At 44.0% G+C, this 26,384-nt stretch overlaps 1 pseudogene; it reads left to right on the top strand.

The window, feature by feature from the left end:
- The window catches only part of LOC120020584, a 187,067-nt pseudogene that overhangs the window by 110,544 nt on the left and 50,139 nt on the right, over nt 1-26,384 (top strand).

Raw genomic sequence — 26,384 nt, 5'->3', positions numbered from 1 at the left:
TAATTTGTTGGGGACTTATATTTATCCTATTTCACACATGTACAAGTGTGTATTAATACACATGTGAATTGGAAATGTGTTTTTTGCATATCTCATCTCTCCCTGAGACACCCTCAGATAGTGGGGTCACGGCCAGGGTCTGCCAATATCAACGGCGACCCTTGAGACATTAGGGTTAAGTGCCTTGCTCAGGGGCACATTGGCAGACATTTCACCTTATCGGCTCAGGGATTCAAACTAGCAACCTTTCGGTTACTGGCCCAACGCTCTAAGCGCAAGGCTTCCTATAAGCTGTGGGCATCCTTCTGGTGGTCAAAGTGGAGCTTGCGGTGGAACCAACCCTGAAACCTGGTGTGTGTGTGAAAGTGAGAGTGTATGCATGCATGTGTGTGTGTGTGTACACAGGCGTGTTTGTGCATGTGTGCGTGCGTATCTGTGTGTGCAGTGGCCCATGTGGAAACATTTGTAGTCCTCGGGAGGGAAGTTTCCATCTCTGGTGTCTCTGAGTACATCTCTCTTCCTCTCAGTATTCTCTCCCATTTATCATACAACACATCTACTCTTTACTCACCACTCTTTACTCACCACTCTTTACTCACCACTCTTTACTCACCACCTTTACAAAGGTCATGTCAAAAACCTGTTGAACAGTTGAACCTTTGAGCCAGGTTTTCATACGAGTCATACAGAGATGACCCCAGGAGACAGTCAGCACCTTTTCTATCTCTGCGTTTTGTCTATTACAATTGACAGGGTCCAGTAGGGCCAAGAGCACCACTAAGAAACAGACATAGACTGTAGAGACAAGCCTTCAGTGCTTTCCCATTCACTTCCAGGCTTGTAAGTGTCAGCACACTTGGCAGAGCTCCCTCAGCAGGGAGCTGGGTGGCAGGCAGGCCCTCGTCCCCGGCCGTCGGAGCACATGATTGATTTTCCTCAGCTCCTCATTGGAAACATGAAATCCCTTTTCTGTCATGTGTTGAGTATCAGTTGAGTGCCTCTGAGTGCGGCCATGATAACCGCCTTACACTTTACAGCGCCACAGGATTAAGGGTCTGCCTAGGGACTCTCTCTGCAGGTCTATGGTACATCTCAGAGCTAGGTGGTGTTGGAGAGAAGTGGCTTAGTGGAGCATTTCTCTCTTAAAAGGCTATCCCCAGCTGTGTACCACGGCCTACCTCTGCCTGCCAGCAAGCCACACAACCAGCAGAGCAGCCATGTTGCAATCATATCTCTGCAACCACCACATCCTTCTGCACTCATTTGCTGTGCTATGGTTAGTGAATCCAGTACAGCTACTATACAGCTATATTTTGACTCTTTTTTAGGCCTGACTGTGGTTCATAGAGCTCGTTATCCCGCTCCTGCCGAGGTGTCTAAGGTGTCTGCAGCAGTAGTGGATGGCCCAGCACCCAGCCAATTACAGATGTGCATTCTCTGTTTCCAGTCCAAATGTTTCCCTATGGGTTTAGCTAACCAGCTTAGTTCCCCCAATAAGGCCTTGTGATGGGGATGGGCAGGTAAGAGCTAGGCTGCTGCAAACGTCCCTGTGCTATTCATCTGCTGTCTTATTAACCTGGCACACAACACCATCCTTTCTCCTTCCCTCTCCTACAGTAACAGCAGGAGAGGCCAGGTTTAACACCTAATGAATGTGAAGGTATATATTCAAGTCTTGTAAAGTCCTAAACCATTTACTTGTTTCACCTAGAGTATCGTTTCAAAACAGATTTTTGATTAATCTTGGGTAATAGGATTTGGATAGGGATTAAGATGAGATGAACATTAGGAGTGTCCACAGCCAAAGAGGACCCATTTTAGGAATGGTCTCATCTGACTCTTCATGGCCTCATTCAGATTGAACTTCTTCTCAAGTCAGCGCTACAGCCAAACAAAGGATCTCTGCACCAAGCAACACAACATTATGTTGTGAGGAGACTGAGGGAGAGGTGGGGCAGTGGGGTCGAGCTCTCACAACAATCCCTCACTCTCCTGAAGACGGCCGCTAGCCCTCGGGATGCTTTTTGCTCACTCAACAATGAAATGCACAGCATTGGGGGACGATAACCTATCATTTCAAGAGGCTCATAAACAATGCCCTTCTCCCGCAACAAGACGCTGACAAAAGACAGAGGAGCAGTGGCCTGTGGTCAAACAGAGAGAGTAGCAGCAGACACTTATTTTGCTGCACAGATCCTTTACTCTTGTTTCAGTCTCATCTAAATGTCAAGAAGCACGCACCTAAATTAATTTAGAAATGAGCTCCTTCAGTCGAAACCTTGACATAGATCAGTAGCCTTGGAAGGGATGTGTTCTCACAATGGAAGAGAGTGAGTGAGTGAGTGAGTGAGTGAGTGAGTGAGTGAGTGAGTGAGTGAGTGAGTGAGTGAGTGAGTGAGTGAGTGAGTGAGTGAGTGAGTGAGTGAGTGAGTGAGTGAGTGAGTGAGTGAGTGAGTGAGTGAGTTAGTGAGTCAGTGAGTGGAGAGTTCACGGAGGAAAGGGAGCCTGTGCATCACTCAAGGGCTGCCTGCCACAAAACAGTAACTGGAGCAGATATGTTCGTAACAGCAATGGCTACGATGATAATTGGAGTTTCTTCAGTCATGCCTCAGACCAGGATCCATCTCCTCTGATTGGCCTTTAGTTCCCCCGTCACAATGGCACGCGGTTAAACAGCACGTTGTAGTCAGGCTCATATCTGAGGCCATTGAGGATGATGACTGTGATATAATCCCACATTTCCCTCATCATTCACTAGCGGATGACAGCACTAATGCTGAACCCAGCCAGCCAGCCAGCCAGCAGGAGATGGTACTGATTGATTGACTCAACCACATTATTCTCATTATTATCTTTTACTGTTTTAGTCCATATGTGCCAAAGCTAATGAGATGCAGTTGAAGAGATTGCAAATTAAGGCCTTTTAGTGTTTTGATTTAGACACTCAGTATAATAGCAACAAATAAACAGCCCTGTAAATGCTTTCTGATTCAATCATATTCTCTTCCTGCAGCTGCCTACTAGGTTGATTACATCCTGATGTGAGTGTTACGTTATGTTCTCTCTGTTGTGGTATGTGTTGTGGTTGGAAAGGGGCATGCTTGGAGGGGAAGTGACTCTGCCACTCTGTCTGATGATGTGTCAACTGAAGTCAGGGAAAGTGGCAGGGTTTGTGCATCACTGTGCTTCTCTCTCCCATGTTCCTCACCGTGTTCTCTATATTCTCTATCTCTTTTCTCTTTTTTTCCTTTTCAATTATGGAGTACATCTGGCCGTGTTCTTGCTTCACAGAAACATGACTTTTACGGAGACATGAGTTGACAACAGGCCTGGGATTAGGACGAAGGCCTTTTCTGAACCATACTGAACAACACAGTCTACTTGAGTCACACTTGTTTTTGGATAGAACTATGAAATTCACATCTGTCTCTCTTCAGCAGTGTGCTGCGGTAATATGAGTATGTGCGTACGTACGTGCATGTTTGTCTGGGTGTGTGTGTGAGAGAGAAATGGGCCAATATGTTACTCTGTAGTGGATTGGGTTGATAAATGTGCTCCATTCACATGTGAGTGTAGTCATACTGATTCCTCTGTTGATCTGAGCCAGATGCTAAATGAGGCTCCTCACTGGGATGGGGTCGGTGTGTGTGTGTTTTACTCTCCAGCTGTATCAGACTCCACGGACCCACAAATGATATAACAAGAAGGGACCGCCTACAGCAGGGAGACAGAGAGATGTACAATGAAGAGAGGCAGAATGACTGAGAGGAAGAAGGAGAGCAAACTAGAACAGAAGTTAGAGGGGGGAAATGTGATAAAGAGTGAGAGAGAGCGACACCACGAGTCAGTGTCCTGAGGGTAACCCTCTCCTCCCTTTCGCCCCCTCACGGATGCTGTGATCCTTTGTTCTTTCTCTCCTCACATTATTACAGTCACTGTTCTGCTGACTGCTGCTAATCATGAACCTGAGAGGAGGAAGGTCATCCCTCCTCTCCGGTGCTCTTTGGCTCAGCAGGGGGAGGTATGGAGGTAGCTTATGGTTGGTTAACTTTAATATGGGTGCAGCTGTGACCATGTGAGCCTGCTTCAGCAAGCTCTGCAAATACTGCTATAGGTTGAGGCTCTATTCTAGGGCTTGTACTCAATTAGATAGTTGCAGCTTCTGAAGCCTACACCCAGTGCTGGTTATATAAGCGTAGAGAATTCATTTACAGGGCTGAAGTGAGACGATAGCCTTTCCTACTCCTACACAGGCTCAATCCAGACACCGTTTACTGTCTGAGTTGCAGCTTGACCCGCATTGCACCTACAGAGAGAGAGAGAGGAATATGAAGCCATGATGAACAGGACACCAACAGCCTGCCATTAATCACATGATGTAGTGTTGTGATTGGGCCTCACCATGTTGTGGCATAGAGCTAGTTTATGTCTCACAGGGAGGAGCACAACAGTGTTACAGCCCGTTTCACAACACCCACTGCTATGCTAGTAAACGCCTTGGGGCCAGCAAGAACTTAGCCATATGGAGGAAAGGAATGGATGTGCATGTCCTCTGTATTACACAAATTTGGGACTTATCTAGGAAAAGACTTTCGGCCAAATGGAGAAGATGCCTTGGTATGTTGCGGTCTGGTACTAAACCTGTTGGTTTAGGAGAATCTTCAGTTTGTGGCATTCAGATAACAGAATAAATGACCTCCCTGAAGAATTCCACATACGAGAGATGTGGAACAGAACAACAAGTCACCATAAGCTGCATAGCTGTGTCGTTTGGAAACAGACCAATTAGGTGACTGTGATATCTGTCTCTCCTTTACCCAGTGCCAGCTCTACATCCCTCAGCCCTGCTCTTCTCTGCATGAGTCAGATGCTGCCGTGTGTGTGTGTGTTTTGTGTGGGTGTCTGTGTGTGTGCTTGCGAGCATGTTCTTCCCTCAGTAGCGAGGTGTTAGTGTAAGTGTGGAGGCTCTGAGTCAAGCACCTCACCAGGGACACCTGACTCGGCTCCGTCTGCTCCTCCTCTCTCCCCTCTGCTGGCATCTGCCCTGAGATGCTACAGGCTCTACAGAGGATTACTGGGTTGCTGACGCTAAAGAAAACTCCAAAGAGATATTGAATAATTCCTGTGAGTGACTCATTCATCTGTAACGAATTTGAGGATGAAAAGGGAGTGTAATAAACAGGTACAAAAATAGAGACTGACTGAAAAGCTGTTAATCAAAGGAATCTATCTTTATGAATCATGCCCTGATTGAAATACCTGGAAAGGATTCTGGTTCCCCTTGTTGCTTCCAATAGCGTGTACGGTAATGGAAAGAGTCACTGTAGATAGATGGAGGAAATGGATAGGTACTGTGGCAGTACAGAGAGGCAGAGAGAGACAGGTACAGAGAACGAGGGGGTGTAAAGAAGAGTACAGAGAGAGATAGAGAGAGACAGGTACAGAGAACGGGGGGGTGTAAAGAAGTGTACAGAGAGATAGAGAGAGAGACAGGTACAGAGAACAGGGGGTGTAAAGAAGAGTACAGAGAGAGATAGAGAGAGACAGGTACAGAGAACGGGGGGGGGGGGGGGGGGCGGTGTAAAGAAGAGTACAGAGAGAGATAGAGAGAGACAGGTACAGAGAACGGGGGAGAGTGTAAAGAAGAGTACAGAGAGAGATAGAGAGAGACAGGTACAGAGAGCGGGGGAGGGTAAAGAAGTGCACAGAGAGACAGAGAGAGACAGGTACAGAGAACGGGGGGGGGGTGTAAAGAAGAGTACAGAGAGAGATAGAGAGAGACAGGTACAGAGAGCGGGGGGAGGGTAAAGAAGTGCACAGAGAGAGATAGAGAGAGACTGGTACAGAGAATGGGGGGGGGGGGTGTAAAGAAGAGTACAGAGGGAGATAGAGAGAGACAGGTACAGAGAGCGGGGGGAGGGTAAAGAAGTGCACAGAGAGAGATAGAGAGAGACTGGTACAGAGAACGGGGGGGGTGTAAAGAAGAGTACAGAGGGAGATAGAGAGAGACAGGTACAGAGAGCGGGGGGAGGGTAAAGAAGTGCACAGAGAGAGAGAGCTGGTAGAGCAAAGAATGTGAGGTGAAGTTCTCTCACCTTGGCTGACTGCAGTCACTAGAAATACCCCAGCATACAGGGCTGACTGGGTACAGTGGAGGCCATTGAGTCTCCACCTGGAGAGAGGAAAGCTGATGCAATGTTATCTGTAAAGAGGAGGAATGAGACTCATCTCTGATGTGACAACCTCAACAACACCTTCTGACTGGACCGAGCAGGCCACAAAGACGGCACTGTACAGCCACGGGGTTGGTGACATGGTTGTGTGTGTGTGTGTGTGTGTGTACATGTGTGTGCATGTGTGCTTGCGTGCCAGCAGCAGGAGCCTCAATAAAATATCACAGTAACACATTCAGAATATAGTACGTTTAATCATTCTCAGTCATATTCTAAGTACCATAAGTTATTTCACATTTTGCTGAAGGGATATACAGGTAACTGCCAAAATAAAGGAAACACTTGAGTAAATGAGGGATACAAAGTATATTGAAAGCAGGTGCTTCCACACAGGTGTAGTTCCTGAGTTAATTAAGCAATTAACATCCCATCATACTTAGGGTCATGTATAAATATGCCAAGTTGCCTATTATTTTGGCTACCATGTCTGGAAGAAGAAATCTCAGTGAATTTGAAAGAGGATACTCAAAGGAGCATGGGGGGTTTAAAGGGTGTGTGTGTGTGTGTGGTGTGTGTGTGTGTGTGTGTGTGTGTGTGTGTGTGTGTGTGTGTGTGTGTGTGTGTGTGTGTGTGTGTGTGTGTGTGTGTGTGTGTGTGTGTGTGTGTGTGTGTGTGTGTCAGTCACCAAATCTAAACCTAATTGAACACTTATGGGAGATTAAGGAGTGGTGCCTAAAACAACTTTTTCCACCACCATCAACAAAACACTAAATGATGGAAGAATGGTGTCACTTCCCTCTAATAGAGTTCCAGACACTTGTATAAATCAAATCAAATTGTATTTACCAGGATGTGTACCCCGAGCATGCGCTGACCAACTGGCAAGTGTCTTCACTGACATTTCAACATGTCCCTGACTGAGTCTGTAATACCAAAATGTTTCAAGCAGACCAGCATAGTCCCTGTGCTCAAGAACACCAAGGTAACCTGCCTAAATGACTACTGACCCGTAGCACTCACATCTGTAGCCATGAAGTGCTTTGAAAGGCTGGTCATGGCTCACATCACACCCTTATCCCAGAAACTCTAGACCCACTCCAATTTGCATATCGCCCCAACAAATCCACAGATCTCAAGTGCAATCTCAATTGCACTTCCTGACTGGCCGCCCCCGGGTGTTCACCCATGACTACATTACATGGCCAAGCACGACTCCAACACCATCGTTAAGTTTGCTGACGACACGACAGTGATCACCGACAATGATGAGACAGCGCATAGGGAGGAGGTCAGAGACCTGGCAGGTGGTGCCATGATAACAATCTCTCCCTCAATGTGATCAAGACAAAGGAGATGATCGTGGACTACAGGAAAGGAGGGCTGAGCACACCCCCATTCTCATCGACGGGGCTGTAGTGGATCAGGTTGAGAGCTTCAAGTTCCTTGGTGTCCACATCACCAACAAACTATCATGGCCCAAACACACCAATACAGTCGTGAAGAGGTCACGACAATGCCTATTCCCCCTTAGGAGACTGAAAAGATTTTGCATGGGTCCTCAGATCCTCAAAAGGTTCTACAGCTGCACCATGGAGAGTATCCAGACTGGTTGCATCACCGCCTGGTATGGCAACTACTCGGCCTCCGACCGCAAGGCACTACAGAGGGTAGTGCGTACGGCCCAGTACATCACTGGGGCCAAGCGTCCTGCCATCCAGGACTTCTATACCAGGCAGAGTCAGAGGAAGGCCCTAACAATTCCCAAAGACTCCAGCCACCCTTGTCATAGACTGTTCTCCCTGCTACCGCACTGCAACCGTAGCGCCAAGTCTAGGTCCAAGAGGCTTCTAAACTGCTTCTACCCCTAAGCCATACATCTTCTGAACAGCTAATCAAATGGCTACCCGGGCTATTAGCATTGACCCCCGTCCCATTTTTACGTGTTTATTAGCAATGACACTTTAACACTATATTACATATTACCTCAATTACCTCGACTAACCTGTGGCCCCACATATTGACTCTATACCGGTACCCCCTGTACATAGCCTCGTTACTGTTATTTTATTGTTGCTCTTTAATTATTATTATAATGTTTTTTTTTTATTATTATTATTATTTTATTTTTTACTTCAGTTTATTTAGTAAATACTTTCATAACACTTATTTTTCTTAAAACTGCATTGTTGTTTAAGGGCTTGTACAGTGCCTTGCAAAAGTATTCATCCCCCTTGCCGTTTTTCCTATTTTGTTACATTACAACCTGTAATTTAAATTGATTTTTATTTGGATTTCATGTAATGGACATACACAAAATAGTCCAAATTGGTGAAGTGAAATGAAAAAAATTACTTATTCCCAAAAATTCTAAAAAATTACAATGGAAAAGTGGTGCGTGCATATGTGTTCACCCCCTTTGCTATGAAACCCTTAAATAAGATCTGGTGCAACCAATTACGTCCAGAAGTCACATAATTAGTTAAATAAAGTCCACCTGTGTGCAATCTAAGTGTCACATGATCTCTCACATGATCTCAGTATATATACAGTACACCTGTTCTGAAAGGCCCCAGAGTCTGCAACACCAATAAGCAAGGGGCACCACCAAGCAAGCAGCACCATGAAGACCAAGGAGCTCTCCAAACAGGTCAGGGACAAAGTTGTGGATAAGTACAGATCAGGGTTGGATTATAAAAAAATATCACAAACTTTGAACATCCCACGGAGCACCATTAAATCCATTATTAAAAATTTGAAAGAATATGGCACCACAACAAACCTACCAAGAGAGGGCTGCCCACCAAAACTCACGGACCAGGCAAGGAGGGCATTAATCAGAGCGGCAACAAAGAGACCAAAGATAACCCTGAAGGAGCTGCAAACCTCCACAGCGGAGATTGGAGTATCTGTCCATAGGACCACTTTAAGCTGTACACTCCACAGAGCTGGGCTTTACGGAAGAGTGGCCAGAAAAAACCCATTGCTTAAAGAAATAAATAAGCAAAAACATTGGTGTTTTGCCAAAAGGTATGTGGGACACTCTCCAAACATATGGAAGAAGGTACTCTGGTCAGATGAGACAAAAATGGAGCATTTTGGCCATCAAGGAAAACGCTATGTCTGGCGTAAACCCAACACCTCTCATCACCCCGAGAACACTGCCGATGTTTTTCATCGGCAGCGACTGGGAAACTGGTCAGAATTTAAGGAATGATGGATGGCTCTAAATACAGGGAAATTCTTGAGGGAAACCTGTTTCAGTCTTCCAGAGATTTGAGACTGGGACAGAGGTTCACCTTCCAGCAGGACAATGACCCTAAGCATATTGCTAAAGCAACACTTGAGTGGTTTAAGGTGAAACATTTAAATGTCTTGGAATGGCCTAGTCAAAGCCCAGACCTCAATCCAATTGAGAATCTGTGGAATGACATAAAGATTGCTGTACACCAGCGGAACCCTTCCAACTTGAAGGAGCTGGAGGAGTTTTACCTTGAAGAATGGGCAAATATCCCAGTGGTTAGATGTGCCAACCTTATAGAGACATAAATGCTGCAAAAGGTGGCTCTACAAAGTATTGACTTTGGAAGGGTTATAATAGTTATGCATGCTCAAGTTTTCTTTTTTTTCTTTCTTGTTTGTTTCACAATTAAACATATTTTGCATCTTCAAAGTGGAAGGCATGTTGTGTAAGTCAAATGATACAAACCCCCCAAAAATTAATTTTAATTCCAGGTTGTAAGGCAACAAAGTAGGAAAAATGCCAAGGGGGGTTGTCGTGTTATTAGTATCGTTAAAGGTGAAGACTGTTATTTTATCAAATCAATTCTCTGTAATTATTATTATTACGTGATTAAACTAATCATGTAAATGTAATTAACCAGGATGTCAGGGCACCACGGAAAATGTTCATATTACAAAGTTAGAATTTTCTTAATATAACTCTTCAGATACTTTAATATCTGATCAATTAGTCTTCTATTAATTAATTATTATTATTACCTTCGTCAGTCTCATCTGAACGTCGTAAATTGTTGGTTATCTGCACGAACCCAGCCTTTACTATAAATCATCCATACACCAATTGGCTCAATTATTTATTTACTAACTAATTAAACAATTACAGAATATACAATACATAATAACATTATACCATCCCTAGTGGACTAAACAAAAACAGTTAGGTTATAACACTATAGATTCAGAGAGAAGAGAAGGGGGTTTTGGAAGGAAGACTAAGGAACATTGGTCTTTATCGGACCTGGGAAGCTATTCTCACATAAATACATATGCCACTAATGATCGCTCATCCGGAAAAGCAATGCATTGTATTTACGTGAAGCTGGTGATGTGATGCTCTGGTTTGCCCTGTCCTTTGTGGAATTTTCCGGGTCGTCGTGTGAGAAGTTCACATGGTCTGAGAGGTTCATCTCACTCTGGAGATTGGTCCACGTCGGTCAGTGTTCTCGTACTAGATTTGCTACCGTTCCAGCTGCAGTCTGTAAGGCTGTCATCTAGGACTCACTTCTTCTTGAGTGATCAATAGTTCAGAGTTCATACCATTTCACGTGGAGAGCAAGCTCCCATGTTTCCTGGCCTGTATGGTTGACATTAGAATTAGCCCTTTTAAACGTGAGGACAAATCCTCACGGTATTCGGAACTTGAGTGACTTTTCGTTATGTAGAGTGGATATTCAACTTTTCGCCACCACAGCTCACGCTGGGGTTTACTTAGTTCAACGTGAATTGGGTCACGGGGGCTCTTATAGAAATGTAGAAAAGGGGTTGGTTCATAATTTCCAACGAATGCCTATTCGCTTGGGTGTGGCTACTGACTTAGTTAAACTTTACTGGGAAGATGATTTTCTTATTTTAAAAGTTAACATCACATTACATCATTTCGCAAATAGCTTCATCTTTACTCATTCATTTTATACAAGAATTAGATGCAAACCTCATAACTGAGGGACCTGTATGAACAGAGTTAGCGTAATGTGGCTGTATTGTCTTTCATAAGGTCACAAACAAAACGGACCAGGTCGTAGTTGGCTTCTCCACCGACTGATTACACATTCTCCAAAATAGGAGTATTGTTCAATTCTCAAATTCTGGGATGTAGTAGAATTGGGCGGGAGAATCCCTTTGTCTTACTGTGAAACTCTCTCTCAATTGCATGGTCAGGGAGAGTCTCTGTGGTATTTACGACGTGTTTGTAAGGTCGTAAAACTGCTCCCCTCCCCTCCTAACATCTACCTGTTGTATTCGGCGCATGTAAAAAATAAATGTTTTATTTTTGTTCAGTATATTACACCCTACGCTGCATCCCCAATGTATCACCAGCTATATCTACTGTAGGGGGCTGTTCCTTTCTGAAAGGATGTATTAGTATTCATAGCCATGCATACAGAGTTGTGTTAAGCAGAGTTTTGTCCGCCCGGCAGAGAGTAGAGAGGAGAGAGAGAGGGAACATGATGATTACTGAAGCTCAGCGCCAGTCGAGCCATTTCAAAGCCACTTTTCCCCCCACTGTCAGCCAGGGGACTAGGCTCACATCCAAGACACTGAAGATCTTGTCTCTTCCTTCTCTCTCCACTCTTTCCTTTCTTTCTCCTCTTCATCTTTTCCGACTCCCAGCAAACTTTCACCTGCTTTCACAGGATGACTCTCAAGTTCCTGTCTCCTCTCAAACTTTGTGAACTTCCTCTGTTTTTACAAAGTCATTGGGGGGTTGGCTAGGAGATGCTCCTGAGAGTTTTCCGTTAAAAACTCTCACTCAAATTTTTCCATTGAGACTTCACAGTTCCTTTGGAATATAAGCTTTTGGCCTATGCTTCGCTGTCATTGTTGCGGTGAGTGTCTATCATTGTATGCATATTATATAAAATCTTTTTGTTGTCAGTTTTATTGTGTAGATGAGGGGCCTTCACAGGAGTGACTGATGGAAAGGGAAGGCATATTGATTGACCTCTAACCTCTTGTTTGACCTCTAACCTCTTGACACTGTAACTCTAGTACACTGGCCCTGTAATAACACTGTGTGTCTCTGTCTGCTCAGGGAAGGTTCTGAACACAGACCTGCGCCACTACCTTAGCCTGCAGTTCCAGAAGGGCTCGTTGGATCACAAGCTGCAGCAGGTCATCCGAGACAACCTCTACCTGCGCACCATCCCCTGTAAGTCTCCTCAATCTCTGCTCCTAGGCTTGCATGTGAAATGGTACCCTATCTCCTAGTGCACTACTTTTGACCAGAGCCTTATGCAGACCATGGTCAAATGTAATGCACTAGAAGTTATAGGGTGACATTTCAGAGGCACACCTCACAACACCCCTCACACGGTCCCCTCACACCACCCCTAACACCACCCCTCACACTGACTCCTCACACCACCCCTCACAACACCCCTCACACGGACTCCTCATACCACCCCTCACAACACCCCTCACACAGTCCCCTCACACCACTCCTCACACCACCCCTAACACCAACCCCCACACCACCCCTCACACGGACCCCTCACACGGACTCCTCACACCACCCCTCACACGGACTCCTCACACCACCCCTCACAACACCCCTCACACGGACTCCTCACAACACCCCTCACAACACCCCTCACACCACCCCTCACAACACCCCGAACACCACCCCTCACACGGACACCTAACACCAACCCCCACACCACCCCTCACACGGACTCCTCACAACACCCCTCACAACACCCCTCACACCACCCCTCACAACACCCCTAACACCACCCCTCACACGGACACCTAACACCAACCCCCACACCACCCCTCACACGGTCCCCTCACACCACCCCTCACAACACCCCTCACACAGACACCTAACACCCCCCCCTCACACGGACTCCTCACACCACCCCTCACACGGACCACTCACACCACCCCTAACATCACCCCTCACACCACCCCTCATACCACCCTTCACACCACCCCTTACAACACCTCCCCTCACACCACCCCTCACACGGACCCCTCACACCACCCCTCACACGGACTCCTCACAACACCCCTTACAACACCCCTCACACCACTCCTCAAACCACCCCTCACAACACCCCGAACACGGTCCCCTCACACCACCCCTCACAACACCCCTCACACGGTCCCCTCACACCACCCCTCACAACACCCCTCACACCACCCCTAACACCACCCCTCACACGGACACCTAACACCAACCCCCACACCACCCCTCACACGGTCCCCTCACACCACCCCTCACAACACCCCTCACACGGTCCCCTCACACCACCCCTCACACCACCCCTAACACCACCCCTCACACGGACACCTAACACCAACCCCCACACCACCCCTCACACGGACTCCTCACACCACCCCTCATACGGACCCCTAACACCACCCCTAACACCACCCCTCACACAGACACCTAACACCCCCCCTCACACGGACTCCTCACACCACCCCTCACACGGACCACTCACACCACCCCTAACATCACCCCTCACACCACCCCTCATACGCACCCCTTACACCACCCTTCATACCACCCTTCACACCACCCCTTACAACACCACCCCTCACACCACCCTTCACACCACCCCTTACAACACCACAACTCACACCACCCCTCACACAACACACTTCATCGAGCCAGGTCTCGCACACACACCTAAAGCTCAACATGACAGCAAAAACTAAGAAATCCTCATAAACCCAGACGTTGCTCCAAATTGCAGTCTGTGATTGTGGTCTTTTATACGAAAGCTTTTACTCTGAGTGGTGCAAGATGTGTGTTATTGAAACAATCAATCTGCAAATTACATTCAATCTGAATTACTTTCAATCTGAATGACCTTCAATCTGAATTACTTTCAATCTGAATTACCTTCAATCTGAATTACTTTCAATGAGAATTACTTTCAATTTGCATTAACTTTGGTCTGAATGACCGTTAGAGCTTTCAGTTAAGAATAGATATAGAGGTGCTATCCTCTCCTCAATGGTCATAATAGATGTGTGCTAAGAGTAGGAAAGGAATGTGGTTCTGATAGAAGACAGGATGAACATTCATGGAGAACAGAAACCTTATCTCCAAATGATGTAGTAATTATGTCATTATTAACACACATTATGTGACACCATTTAGAGTATAATATTTACCATTTCATTTTTCCAAAGAAGGACCATCTCTAATAAGAACAGCAACATGTTTGAGCATACCTCTTGGTTTTAGTCACACACAGTCCCACTGTTCCTCAGGCTATGGCAGACAGTTCTGCACTGCACTGTCACAAACACAGCGATAGGCTCCCTGCTCTCCCCCACAGGGCTGGAAGATGCTCTTTCTTGTAGAGTGGGGAATTGTAGGCAGAAGTGGGACATTTTTATGGGAAGTAAGCCACTTACCTCTCATGTATATTTACATTTTTGGAGAGGAGGAATATTTATCCCACTATCAATCAATCCCTTCTCTCAACCACTTTCGATCATATGTGAGTTGAAGATTTCTGCCTTCTCTTGGACAGTCAACGTACGTACAGTGGCTTGCAAAAGTATTCACCCCCCTTGTCATTTTTCTTATTTTGTTGCCTTTCAACCTGGAATTAAAATAGATTTTTGTGGGGTTTGTATCATTTGATTTACACAACATGCCTACCACTTTGAAGATGCAAAATATGTTTTATTGTGAAACAAACAAGAAATAAGACAAAAAAACAGAACTTGAGCGTGCATAACTATTCACCCCCCTCCAAAGTCAATAGTTTGTAGAGCCACCTTTTGCAGCAATTACAGCTCAAAGTCTCTTGGGGTATCTCTATAAGCTTGGCACATCTAGCCACTGGGATTTTTGCCCATTCTTCAAGGCAAAACTGCTCCAGCTCCTTCAAGTTGAAAGGGTTCCGCTGGTGTACAGCAATCTTTATTCATACCACAGATTCTCAATTGGATTGAGGTCTCAGCTTTGACTAGGCCATTTCAAGACATTTAAATGTTTCCCCTTAAACCACTCAAGTGTTGCTTTAGCAGTATGCTTAGGGTCATTGTCTTGCTGAAAGGTGAACCTCTGTCCCAGTCTCAAATCTCTGGAAGATTGAAACAGGTTTCCCTCAAGAATTTCCCTGTATTTAGCAACATCCATCATTACGTCAATTCTGACCAGTTTCCCAGTCGCTGCCGATGAAAAACATCCCCACAGCACGATGCTGCCACCACAATGCTTCACTGTGGGGATGGTGTTCTTGGGGTGATGAGAGGTGTTGGGTTTACGCCAGACATAGCGTTTTCCTTGATGGACAAAAAGCTCAATTTTAGTCTCATCTGACCAGAGTACCTTCTTCCATATGCTTGGAGAGTCTCACATGCCACATGTCTTTTGGTGAACATATTTTTTTCTTTAAGCAATGCTTTTTTCTGGCCACTCTTCTGTAAAGCCCAGCTCTGTGGAGTGTACGCTTAAAGTGGTCCTATGGACAGATATTCCAATCTCCGTTGTGGAGGTTTGCAGCTCCTTCAGGGTTATCTCTTTGTTGCCTCTCTGATTAATGCCCTCCTTGCCTGGTCCGTGAGATTTGGTGGGCGGTCCTCTCTTGGCAGGTTTGTTGTGGTGCCATATTCTTAATAATGGATTTAATGGTGCTCTGTGGGATGTTCAAAGTTTCTGATATTTGTTTTAACCCAACCCTGATCTGTACTTCTCCACAACTTTGTCCCTGACCTGTTTGGAGAGCTCCTTGGTCTTCATGGTGCCGCTTGCTTGGTGGTGCCCCTTGCTTAGTGGTGTTGCAGACTCTGGGGCTGTCACGAATCTCGCCGAAGATGGTGCCTCTTCCTGTTCGGGCGGTGCTCGGCGGTCGTCATCGCCGGCCTACTAGCTGCCACCGATCCCCTTTTCTGTTTCAGTTAGTTTTGTCTGATTAGTTTCACCTGTTTCTTGTTTCGGTTTTATTTTGGGCTATTTAAACCCGGTAGGCCCGCCGGCTTTTGTGCAGGCTTGATTTTCTGTTCATGGTGTGTGGATTATTATGGATTCCGTTTTCCTGGACAGTTTCGTCCTATTTGTTGGACTGGGTATTTTATGGGCCCTTGTGTTTGGCGTGACCGTTACTCTGTTCTTGGAATAAAGATCCACGTTTTGAACTATCCTGCTCTCTGCGCCTGACTCCTCCACCCACTACTCCTAGAAGCCATTACAGGGGCCTTTCAGAACAGGTGTATATATACTGAGATCATGTGAGAGATCATGTGACACTTAGATCGCACACAGGTGGACTTTATTTAACTAATTATGTGACTTCTGGACATAATTGGTTGCACCAGATCTTATTTAGGGGCTTCATAGCAAAGGGTGAACACATATGCACGCACCACTTTTACGTTGTAATATTTTTGGGGGGGAAATTAGTAATTTTTTTCATTTCACTTCACCAATTTGGACTATTTTGTGTATGTCCATTACATGTTATCCAAATAAAAATCCATTTAAATTACAGGTTGTAATGCAACAAAATAGGAAAAACGCCAAGGGGGATGAATACTTTTGCAAGGCACTGTACACCTGTTTGTGCCTGACAGTTTCTGTCTCCAGTCTGTGCTCCTAGTTTGTATACTTCCTTCGTCTTTCTTACTTTAGCTGGCAGAGTGAAAACTGTTCTTTCTCACGTTAAAGGTTGAGTTAGTAAGTGCATCATTCTATCAGTGCTGAATGTTTTATGTTGTGCTGTAATAGAATTCACTGTGTCTCTCTGTTGGTGTCACGCCCTGACCATAGTTTGCTTTGTATGTTTATATGTTTTGTTTGGTCAGGGTGTGATCTGAGTGGGCATTCTATGTTGTATGTCTAGTTTGCCTGTTTCTGTGTTTGGCCTGATATGGTTCTCAATCAGAGGCAGGTGTTAGTCGTTGTCTCTGATTGGGAACCATATTTAGGTAGCCTGTTTTGTCATTGTGGGTTGTGGGTGATTGTCTATGTGTAGTGTTTTTGTGTCAGCACTATTATTCATTAGCTTCACGTTCGTTGTTTGTTATTTTTGTATAGTTTCGTTAAGTGTTCTCTGTGTTAATAAATATCAAGATGAACACTTACCACGCTGCATATTGGTCCGCCGATCCTTCAAACTTCTCCTCCTCAGATGAGGAGGATGACGAGCGTGACAGTTGGTGTGTTTTCTCCAGAGACTAACCTGCCAGATCTCTCAGGGGATGGGCACAGCTCCTTAGAACTCATCTCATGGCTATATGGGATTTTACAGACTTATTAGCGGATGGCGACAATTGTTAATTGCAGAATTAAATGTCTATTTCAGGGATCTACTTGTCTTCCTCCACACGTTTACAGTATCTTGTTTTATATTTCTCCCAGTCCTACAGTTAAGGTTCTAGATCACAGAGCTGCAATCCACCATCCATCAGCCTCTGTAGCCTCACCGCATCACTGTGAATCCATAATTCCCTCTGTGAATTAGTCTTAATGAGTGAGTGACTAGAGTGACTGAGACAGAAAGACTAAATTACTCTCCATCACTCTCTGTCTTTTAACCCCTTTCCGTCTCTCTGTTTTTGGCATTCTTGCCTTCCATATCTCTTACTTTCACTCCCTCTCTATCCCTCTCTCTTTCTCTCTTTCACTCTGAATCTTTTTTAATTCAATATGCTGAGATTAATAGAAGTCAGAGATTAACAAGCCTCACTCAAACATGCATTTTATTCATGTCTATACTTCCAGCATCTAGAATACACTGCTACCACACAAACCAACATACCTTTTGTGTTGGTTTGTGGGATGGTAGTAAATATGGTGTGCTCCCATGTCACTGTGCCAATGACCTAGTTCCACAGCTCTAAGTGCTGTTGGTCAGAAACATCTATCTATCTGTCCTTTGCATCTGTGTAGTATACAGTCCTGGAAGGCTACTCTGTCCTTGTGCTTTTGAGAGCTAGCTTTCTATCACTTTGGGATGATAATAAAGATGATGCTCTGTTATAAAACCAAACATTACCCACTCCCCTTGGCGTGACCATGGCACAGCAGTATTATGGGCTCTGTGAGGGCAATGAAAGATGGGACAATCAGGAGCGGGAGAGAGAGAGAGAGTGGGAGAAAGAAAGAGAGAAAGAGTGCTCACAGGACCTTACCGCATGCCATGGTAATCCCTGAGTCTCCTTCATTGGGCCTCAGACTGCCTCAGACTGCCTCCACATCCTCCAATATAACAAAGGCGCAGCAGGAAGCTCTTAAGAGCTCATAAGGGGACAAAGATGGGAGGCAGTCTCCGAGAGGGAAAAGGGCCCTTGGTCGCACTCAGTCCCAGTACGACTTCCCTTCCCTGAGGAGACACAGCCTCCTGAGCTCCCTCTCAGTGCACTCTCTTTTTCTGCTGGCTTATGTTGACTTGGTGAGAGGGGAGTGCAGTACTGCACCCGGCCAGTGTGTGGCATCAGTTAGGCTGTCGAAAGGCAACTGGCTCTGCTGATTGTGCTCTTGGTGACATAATACCATTGAGTTTAGTTTTTGGCATGAATATAGTTCAGTGCCACGCAATATTAGATTTTATTCTGAGATCTTTATAAGAAACATGCCATGGCCTTGAATTACATGATTTTCCTGAATTTGTGTTTTCACGTAATACCCTACTGGATACAGACGCCAATTCAACATCTATTCCACGTTGGTTCAATGTAATTAATTGAAATGACGTGGAAACAACGTTTAGTCAACCAGTGTGTGCCCAGTGGGACAGTTCTTGAATAAGCTGTTTTAAATTCCTGCACACTTATAAAAAATGTATCTTTAACCCATTTTCTCTTCTTCAAAGTAGATGCTATGGCCACAAAAGCACTGAGGCTCCTCGTTTTTGCAATACTTTTTTCCCTCTGTATTTGACACACGAATCCCAGTGGCATTTTCAAGTGCCAAGATGAAACAATGCAAAAAAATGCCATGTTATATTTCTGGTTCTCTTTTTCTGAGTGAAACCGCCTCTGATGTCCCTGCTGTGGCGTGACTCTTTGTCTGTGTCTGTGGCATCGATGCTAGCCAGGTCTTTAAAAAGTAGGACCGCAGTATATGAAAGGGAGAGATTATGAAAGACTTGATGGAGTGCCAATTTGGGTCCAAGGTAGACACATATTCATGCATTCTCATTATCTCTCTCACACACACATACTGTACAAACACACACACACAGAAGCACACACACACACACACACACACATTGCCAAGATTTACAACGCTGAGGGAGAAGTGCTTGCTTCAGATGAACGTGACCATGTGAATCAAGATTATTATAATAAATGGAAACGAAAACGAAAACTAATCATGAAAAAACTATTTTATAAACTGAAATAAAATAATTAACAAAACAGTTTGAGAAAACTAAAACTATACAGAAACGATTTTATTTGACTGCAAAACTAACTAAAATAAAAACCATCATGAATTATGGTCCCCCTAAACTTTAGGAAAAAATCTAATGGGGTTTTCAAGCTTTTTTTTCTTCTAATGGGCTTTTCAAGTTTTTGAATCTGGCCGGCAAACAATGCCAGGTGTTGGCGATATTTCATATAGGTTGAACTTGGGCCCTCAGATCCTCCTCAGATCTACGCCAGGCGGTGTTTGAGGAAGGCCCGGAAGACCACCAAGGACTCCAGTCACCTGAGCCACGGATTGTTCACTCTGTTACCATCTGGCAAGCGGTATCCGAGGAATGGGTCTCAGACCAACGGTAGAACACAATAAAATGTACGTTGTGGAGAACGTGGAAAGAATCATGAAATCCAGACATTAGAATGGAATTCAACAATGTTAAAAATGTTTTGAACTTATTAGAAAATGCATTAATTTGGCCAAGATTATTATAAGACATGAACAAACTGCATCAGTGATCCATATTTTCCTTCAACTTTCTGAAGAGGCAATGGCATAGGAATGCCTCTGTCTCTGTGTGAGTGCTTGTCTGCCTTTTTGTGTACTCGTTTGTGATGTTGCTAATGTAATGACAACTGACTTCTAGTAGAGGGAAAGGTCCCCAAAAACCTTCTCAATGAACTGCTAACTACAAAGTAGCTATGCCTACCTGGTAGAATGATATCATGATTATTTTCATCAATACAGTGGCCATTTGTTTTGCAAACACTGCAATCACATGAGCGCTACAGAATCATCGCTAACCAAACAACAGTCTCTGGCTAGTGTGAAGTTGAATTAAGGGCGACTACACCCAGACCTCAAAAGTGGTCTCCTGATGTGGTTTAAGCATTGTTGAGCACTTAGAACATCCAATTTGTCTGTTTTTCTATTTAAAAAGTGTGATTTTGAGACCAAAAACCATGAACAACAAAACACAGAAAACCGATTTTGAGAAAAAAATAAACGGAATCAAGCAAAAAAATCTAAGTGATTTAAATGGCCCTACAACAATGCTCCGAGACAGCTTCTACAACCAGGACATCACTGCTGAACAGCTAACCATATCTGTCTCCCTGCACAGACCTGCACCTTAGTGACTATTTGCACCTTAGTGACTATCTACACCTAAGAGACTATTTGCACATAAGAGACTATTTGCATTCTCCACACATCCAAAACATGGCCGACCCCGGCCAAACCCGGACGATGCTGGGCCAATTTTGCGCCAACCTATGGGAATCCCAATCACGTCCGGTTGTGATACAGCCTGGAATCGAACCAGGGTCTGTAGTGACGCCTCTTGCACTGAGATGCAGTGCCTTAGACCGCTACACCACTCGGGAGCCTCAAGCTCGGGAGCCTTAAGCAAAGAGAAACGACAGTCCATCATTATTTTAAGACATGAACGTCAGTCAATACAGAACATTTCAAAAACTTTTAAAGTTTCTTCAAGTGTGAATCACTATCACTAGCTATCACTTGCTAACAGAGTAGAAATATGATACTGTAGGTAGCTAGTCTAGCTAAAAGGCAAGCGCGGAGCGTGAACAATGGCGACAGCAAACCCTAAACCACCAGTGGTCGGTTGAGAGTTTCCTTCCAAATCAAACTGTATTCGTCAGGTACACAGTTTTTACAGCATGTATAAAAGGTGCAGTGAAATGCTTGTGTGCTAGCTCCCTCAACATTGCAGTACAATAATCAAAAGTCAAATAAAAAATAACAAGGAACAGAAGAGGTAGTAATAGCATAGTAATAGCCTGATATGTACACAGTAGGATATACAGTATAGAAAATGAATTTGCTTTGTCAAGTATGACTGTATTCACAAATATAAAGTGGGCACTAGTAGTGTCTTGGACACGCAGTTTAATAAATAGTATATAATAGAACAGCATTGTTGGCTGTGGATATGTGTGTGTGTGTGTCAGTGGAGGCTGGTGGGATGAGCTATAGGAGGACCGGCTCATTGTAATGGCTGGAATGGAATAAATGGATCAGACTCAAACGTGGTTTCTATATGTTTGATACCGTTCCATTTATTCCACTCCGGCCATTACAATAGCTCCTCTGCTGTGTGTGTGTGTGTGTGTGTGTGTGTGTGTGTGTGTGTGTGTGTGTGTGTGTGTGTGTGTGTGTGTGTGTGTGTGTGTGTGTGTGTGTGTGTGTGTGTGTGTGTGTGTGTGTGTGTGTGTGTGTGTGTGTGTGTGTTTGTTAATGCGTGGTTGTGGTGTGCGTGTGTGTGTGTGTGTGTGTGTGTGTGTGTGTGTGTGTGTGTGTGTGTGTGTGTGTGTGTGTGTGTGTGTGTGTGTGTGTGTGTGTGTGTGTGTGTGTGTGTGTGTGTGTGTTTGTTTGTTTATGGGTGGTTGTGGTGTGTGTGTGTGTTTATGGGTGTTTGTTTATGGGTGGTTGTTGTGTGTGTGCTTGTGTGTAAGGGTTGGATGTGTGGAGAATGCAAATAGTCTCTTATGTGCAAATAGTCTCTTAGGTGTAGATAGTCACTAAGGTGCAAATAGTCACTACGGTGCAGGTCTGTGCAGGGAGACAGATATGGTTAGCTGTTCAGCAGTGATGTCCTGGTTGTAGAAGCTGTCTCGGAGCATTGTTGTAGGGCCATATAAAATCACTTAGATTTTTTTGCTTGATTCCGTTTATTTTTTTCTCAAAATCGGTTTTCTGTGTTTTGTTGTTCATGGTTTTCGGTCTCAAAATCACACTTTTTAAATAGAAAAACAGACAAATTGGATGTTCTAAGTGCTCAACAATGCTTAAACCACATCAGGAGACCACTTTTGAGGTCTGGGTGTAGTCGCCCTTAATTCAACTTCACACTAGCCAGAGACTGTTGTTTGGTTAGCGATGATTCTGTAGCGCTCATGTGATTGCAGTGTTTGCAAAACAAATGGCCACTGTATTGATGAAAATAATCATGATATCATTCTGCCAGGTAGGCATAGCTACTTTGTAGTTAGCATTTCATTGAGAAGGTTTTTGGGGACCTTTCCCTCTACTAGAAGTCAGTTGTCATTACATTAGCAACATCACAAACGAGTACACAAAAAGGCAGACAAGCACTCACACAGAGACAGAGGCATTCCTATGCCATTGCCTCTTCAGAAAGTTGAAGGAAAATATGGATCACTGATGCAGTTTGTTCATGTCTTATAATAATCTTGGCCAAATTAATGCATTTTCTAATAAGTTCAAAACATTTTTAACATTGTTGAATTCCATTCTAATGTCTGGATTTCATGATTCTGTCCACGTTCTCCACAACGTACATTTTATTGTGTTCTACCGTTGGTCTGAGACCCATTCCTCGGATACCGCTTGCCAGATGGTAACAGAGTGAACAGTCCGTGGCTCAGGTGACTGGAGTCCTTGGTGGTCTTCCGGGCCTTCCTCAAACACCGCCTGGCGTAGATGTACTGGAGAGCAGGGAGCTATGCCCCAGTGATGTGTTGGATCATCTGCACCACCCTCTGTACAGCCTTGCGGTTGAGGGCGGTGCAGTTGCCATACCAGGCGGTGATGCAGCCAGTCAAGATGCTCTCGATAGTGCAGCTGTAGACATTTTTGAGGATCTGAGGGCCCATACCGAATTTCTTCAGTCGCCGGTAGAAGAGGCGCTGTTGTGTAATTGCTCCATGTGTGATTGGTCCAACATATTTCTTGCACCAGTCTAGGCGCTAATCCTTTAAAATCCAAGTCACATTGAGATTGACTTCATCATTTAAACCTTACCTAACCTATGACCTGACCCATGACCCAATCTGCATACCCTGCCCGTCATCAGTTGAGACACAGCATACTCTTGAATACAGGATGGGTTTCATTTCAATCATAGAAATATAATTCATAGAATGAACCTATCCCTTCAGACCACTGCAATAGCTGGTACACCATTTGTCTTATTCTATTCTATTATTCTATGATCTATATTTATGTGATTTCTTCCTATGGAAGATGGACAGTTTAATTTAGAACAATGGATATTTTCACTCAAGTTAGCATTCTCTGGTGTGTGGATCTCCAACCATCTTTGTTGTACCATTTAAAAGTAGACATTTCAATATAATTCACATTTTAGTAAATGTATTAGCCAAATCATGACACCCAGTTTGTATTCAAGAGTATGCTGTGTCTCCACAGATGGCGGGCACAACACAAACACCTCAGATTATGTAAATTAGGGTCTAAGATACAAAATGTAGTATACGAACATGAAAAATTGGAGTTTATGCATTTTTGGATAATTGACGTAAAAAGTGACATATATATTTTGCACATGGAATAGCCTTCATTTCTCAGAACAAGAACAGACTGATGAGTGTCAGAAGAAAGTTCTTTGTTTCTGGCCTTTTTGAGCCTGTAAACGAACCCACAAATGCAGATGCTCCATATTACATAACTAGTCTAAAGAAGGCCAGTTTTATTGCTTCTTCTATCAGCACAAGAGTTTTCAGCTGTGCTAACATAATTGCAAAAGGGTTTTCTAATGATCAATTAGCGTTTTAAAATTATCAACTTGAATTAGCTAACACAACGTGCCATTGGAACACCAGAGTGATGGTTGCTGATAATGGGCCTCTGTACGCCTATGTAAATATTGCATAAAAAATCATCCGTTTCCAGCTACAATAGTCATTTACAACATTTACAACAATGTCTACACTGTATTTCTGATCAATTTGATGTTATTTTAATGGACAAAAAATGTGCGTTTCTTTCAAAAACAAGGACATTTCTAAGTGACCCCAAACTTTTGAACGGTAGTGTATATACAGTACCAGTCAAAAGTTTGGACACACCTACTCATTCCAGGGTCTTTATTTATTTTTCCTATTTTCTACATTGTAGAATAATAGTGAAGACATCAAACTATGAAATAACACATATGGAATCATGTAGTAACCAAAAAAGTGTTAAACAAATCAAAATATATGTTATATTCGAGATTCTTAACCACCCTTTGCCTTGATGACAGCTTTGCACACTCTTGGCATACTCTCAACCAGCTTCATGAGGTTGTCACCTGGAAAAAATTTCCATGAACAGGTGTGCCTTGTTAAAAGTTAAGAAGGAAAGAAATTCCACAAATTAATGCGTTTGAGCCAATCAGTTGTGTTGTGACAAGGTAGGAGTGGTATACAGAAGATAGCCCTATTTGGTAAAAGACCAAGTCCATATTATAGCAAGAACAACTAAATGTTTATTTAAAAAAAAAAATGTAACCTTCATTTAACTAGGCGAGTCAGTTATGAACAAATTCTTATTTACAATGACGGCCGACCCCGGCCAAACCCGGCCAAACCCGGACGATGCTGGGCCAATTTTGCGCCAACCTATGGGACTCCCAATCACGTCCGGTTGTGATACAGCCTGGAATCGAACCAGGGTCTGTAGTGACGCCTCTTGCACTGAGATGCAGTGCCTTAGACCGCTACACCACTCGGGAGCCTCAAGCTCGGGAGCCTTAAGCAAAGAGAAACGACAGTCCATCATTATTTTAAGACTTGAACGTCAGTCAATACAGAACATTTCAAAAACTTTTAAAGTTTCTTCAAGTTTAGTTGCAAAAACCATCAAGCACTATGATGAAACTGGCTCTTGTGAAGACCGCCACAGGAAAGGAAGAACCAGAGTTACCTCTACTGTAGACTATAAGTTCATTAGAGTTAACTGCACCTCAGATTGCAGCCCAAATAAATGCTTTACAGAGTTCAAGTAACAGAGACATCTCAACATCAACTGTTTAGAGGAGACTGCGTGAATCAGGCCTTCATGGTTGAATTGCTGCAATGAAACCACTACTAAAGGACACCAATAATAAGAAGAGACTTGTTTGGGCAAAGAAACACAAGCAATAGACATTAAACCGGTGGAAACCTGTCCTTTGGTCTGATGAGTCTAAATTGGAGATTTTTGGTTCCAACCTTTGTGCCTTTGTGAGATGCAGAATAGGTGAACGGATGATCTCCGCATGTGTGGTTCCCACCACAAAGCATGGAGGAGGACATGTGATGGTGTGGGGGTGCTTTGCTGGTGAGACTGTCAGTGATTTATTTAGAATTCAAGGCACACTTAACCAGCATGGCTACCACAACATTCTGCAGCGATACGCCATCCCATCGTGTTTGCGCTTAGTGGGACTGTCATTTGTTTTTTAACAGGACACCTCCAGGCTGTGTAAGGGCTATTTGACCAAGAAGGAGAGTGATGGAGTGCTGCATCAGATGACCTGGCCTCCACAATCACCCGACCTCAACCCAATTGAGATGGTTTGGGATAAGTTTGGACCGCAGAGTGAAGGAAAAGCAGCCAAAAAGTGCTCAGCATATGTGGGAACTCCTTCAAGACTGTTGGAAAAGCATTCCTCATTTAGCTGGTTGGGAGATTGCCAAGAGTGCGCAAAGCTGTCATCAAGACAAAGGGTGGCTACTTTGAAGAATCTAAAATATATTTGGATTTGTTTAAAACTTTTTGGGTTATTAGATGATTCCATATGTGTTATTTCATAGTTTTGATGTCTTCACTATTATAATACAATGTAGAACATAGTAAAATTAAGAAAAAACCTGTGAATGAGTAGGGGTGTCCAAATTTTGGACTGGTACTGTGTATATATATATATATTTTTATAAATCATTAAATTGATTAACAACCCTGTTTGTAAACTTTGTAAACTTTCAAATGATATCAAACTCAACTGTTTTTTCAGTGATGAAGACATGGATATCTGATGGTTGGGTGGAGTATGCAAAATGGGTCAACTTTGAACACCTCTATCTCCTGAATGTTTTGACATTCAGGTCCAAAAA

This window comes from Salvelinus namaycush, chromosome 2 (assembly GCF_016432855.1).
Source record: "Salvelinus namaycush isolate Seneca chromosome 2, SaNama_1.0, whole genome shotgun sequence".
Classification (NCBI taxonomy): Eukaryota; Metazoa; Chordata; class Actinopteri; order Salmoniformes; family Salmonidae; genus Salvelinus; species Salvelinus namaycush.
Note: the sequence above shows the minus strand (reverse complement) of the source record. Positions and strands in the feature narration are given on the sequence as shown.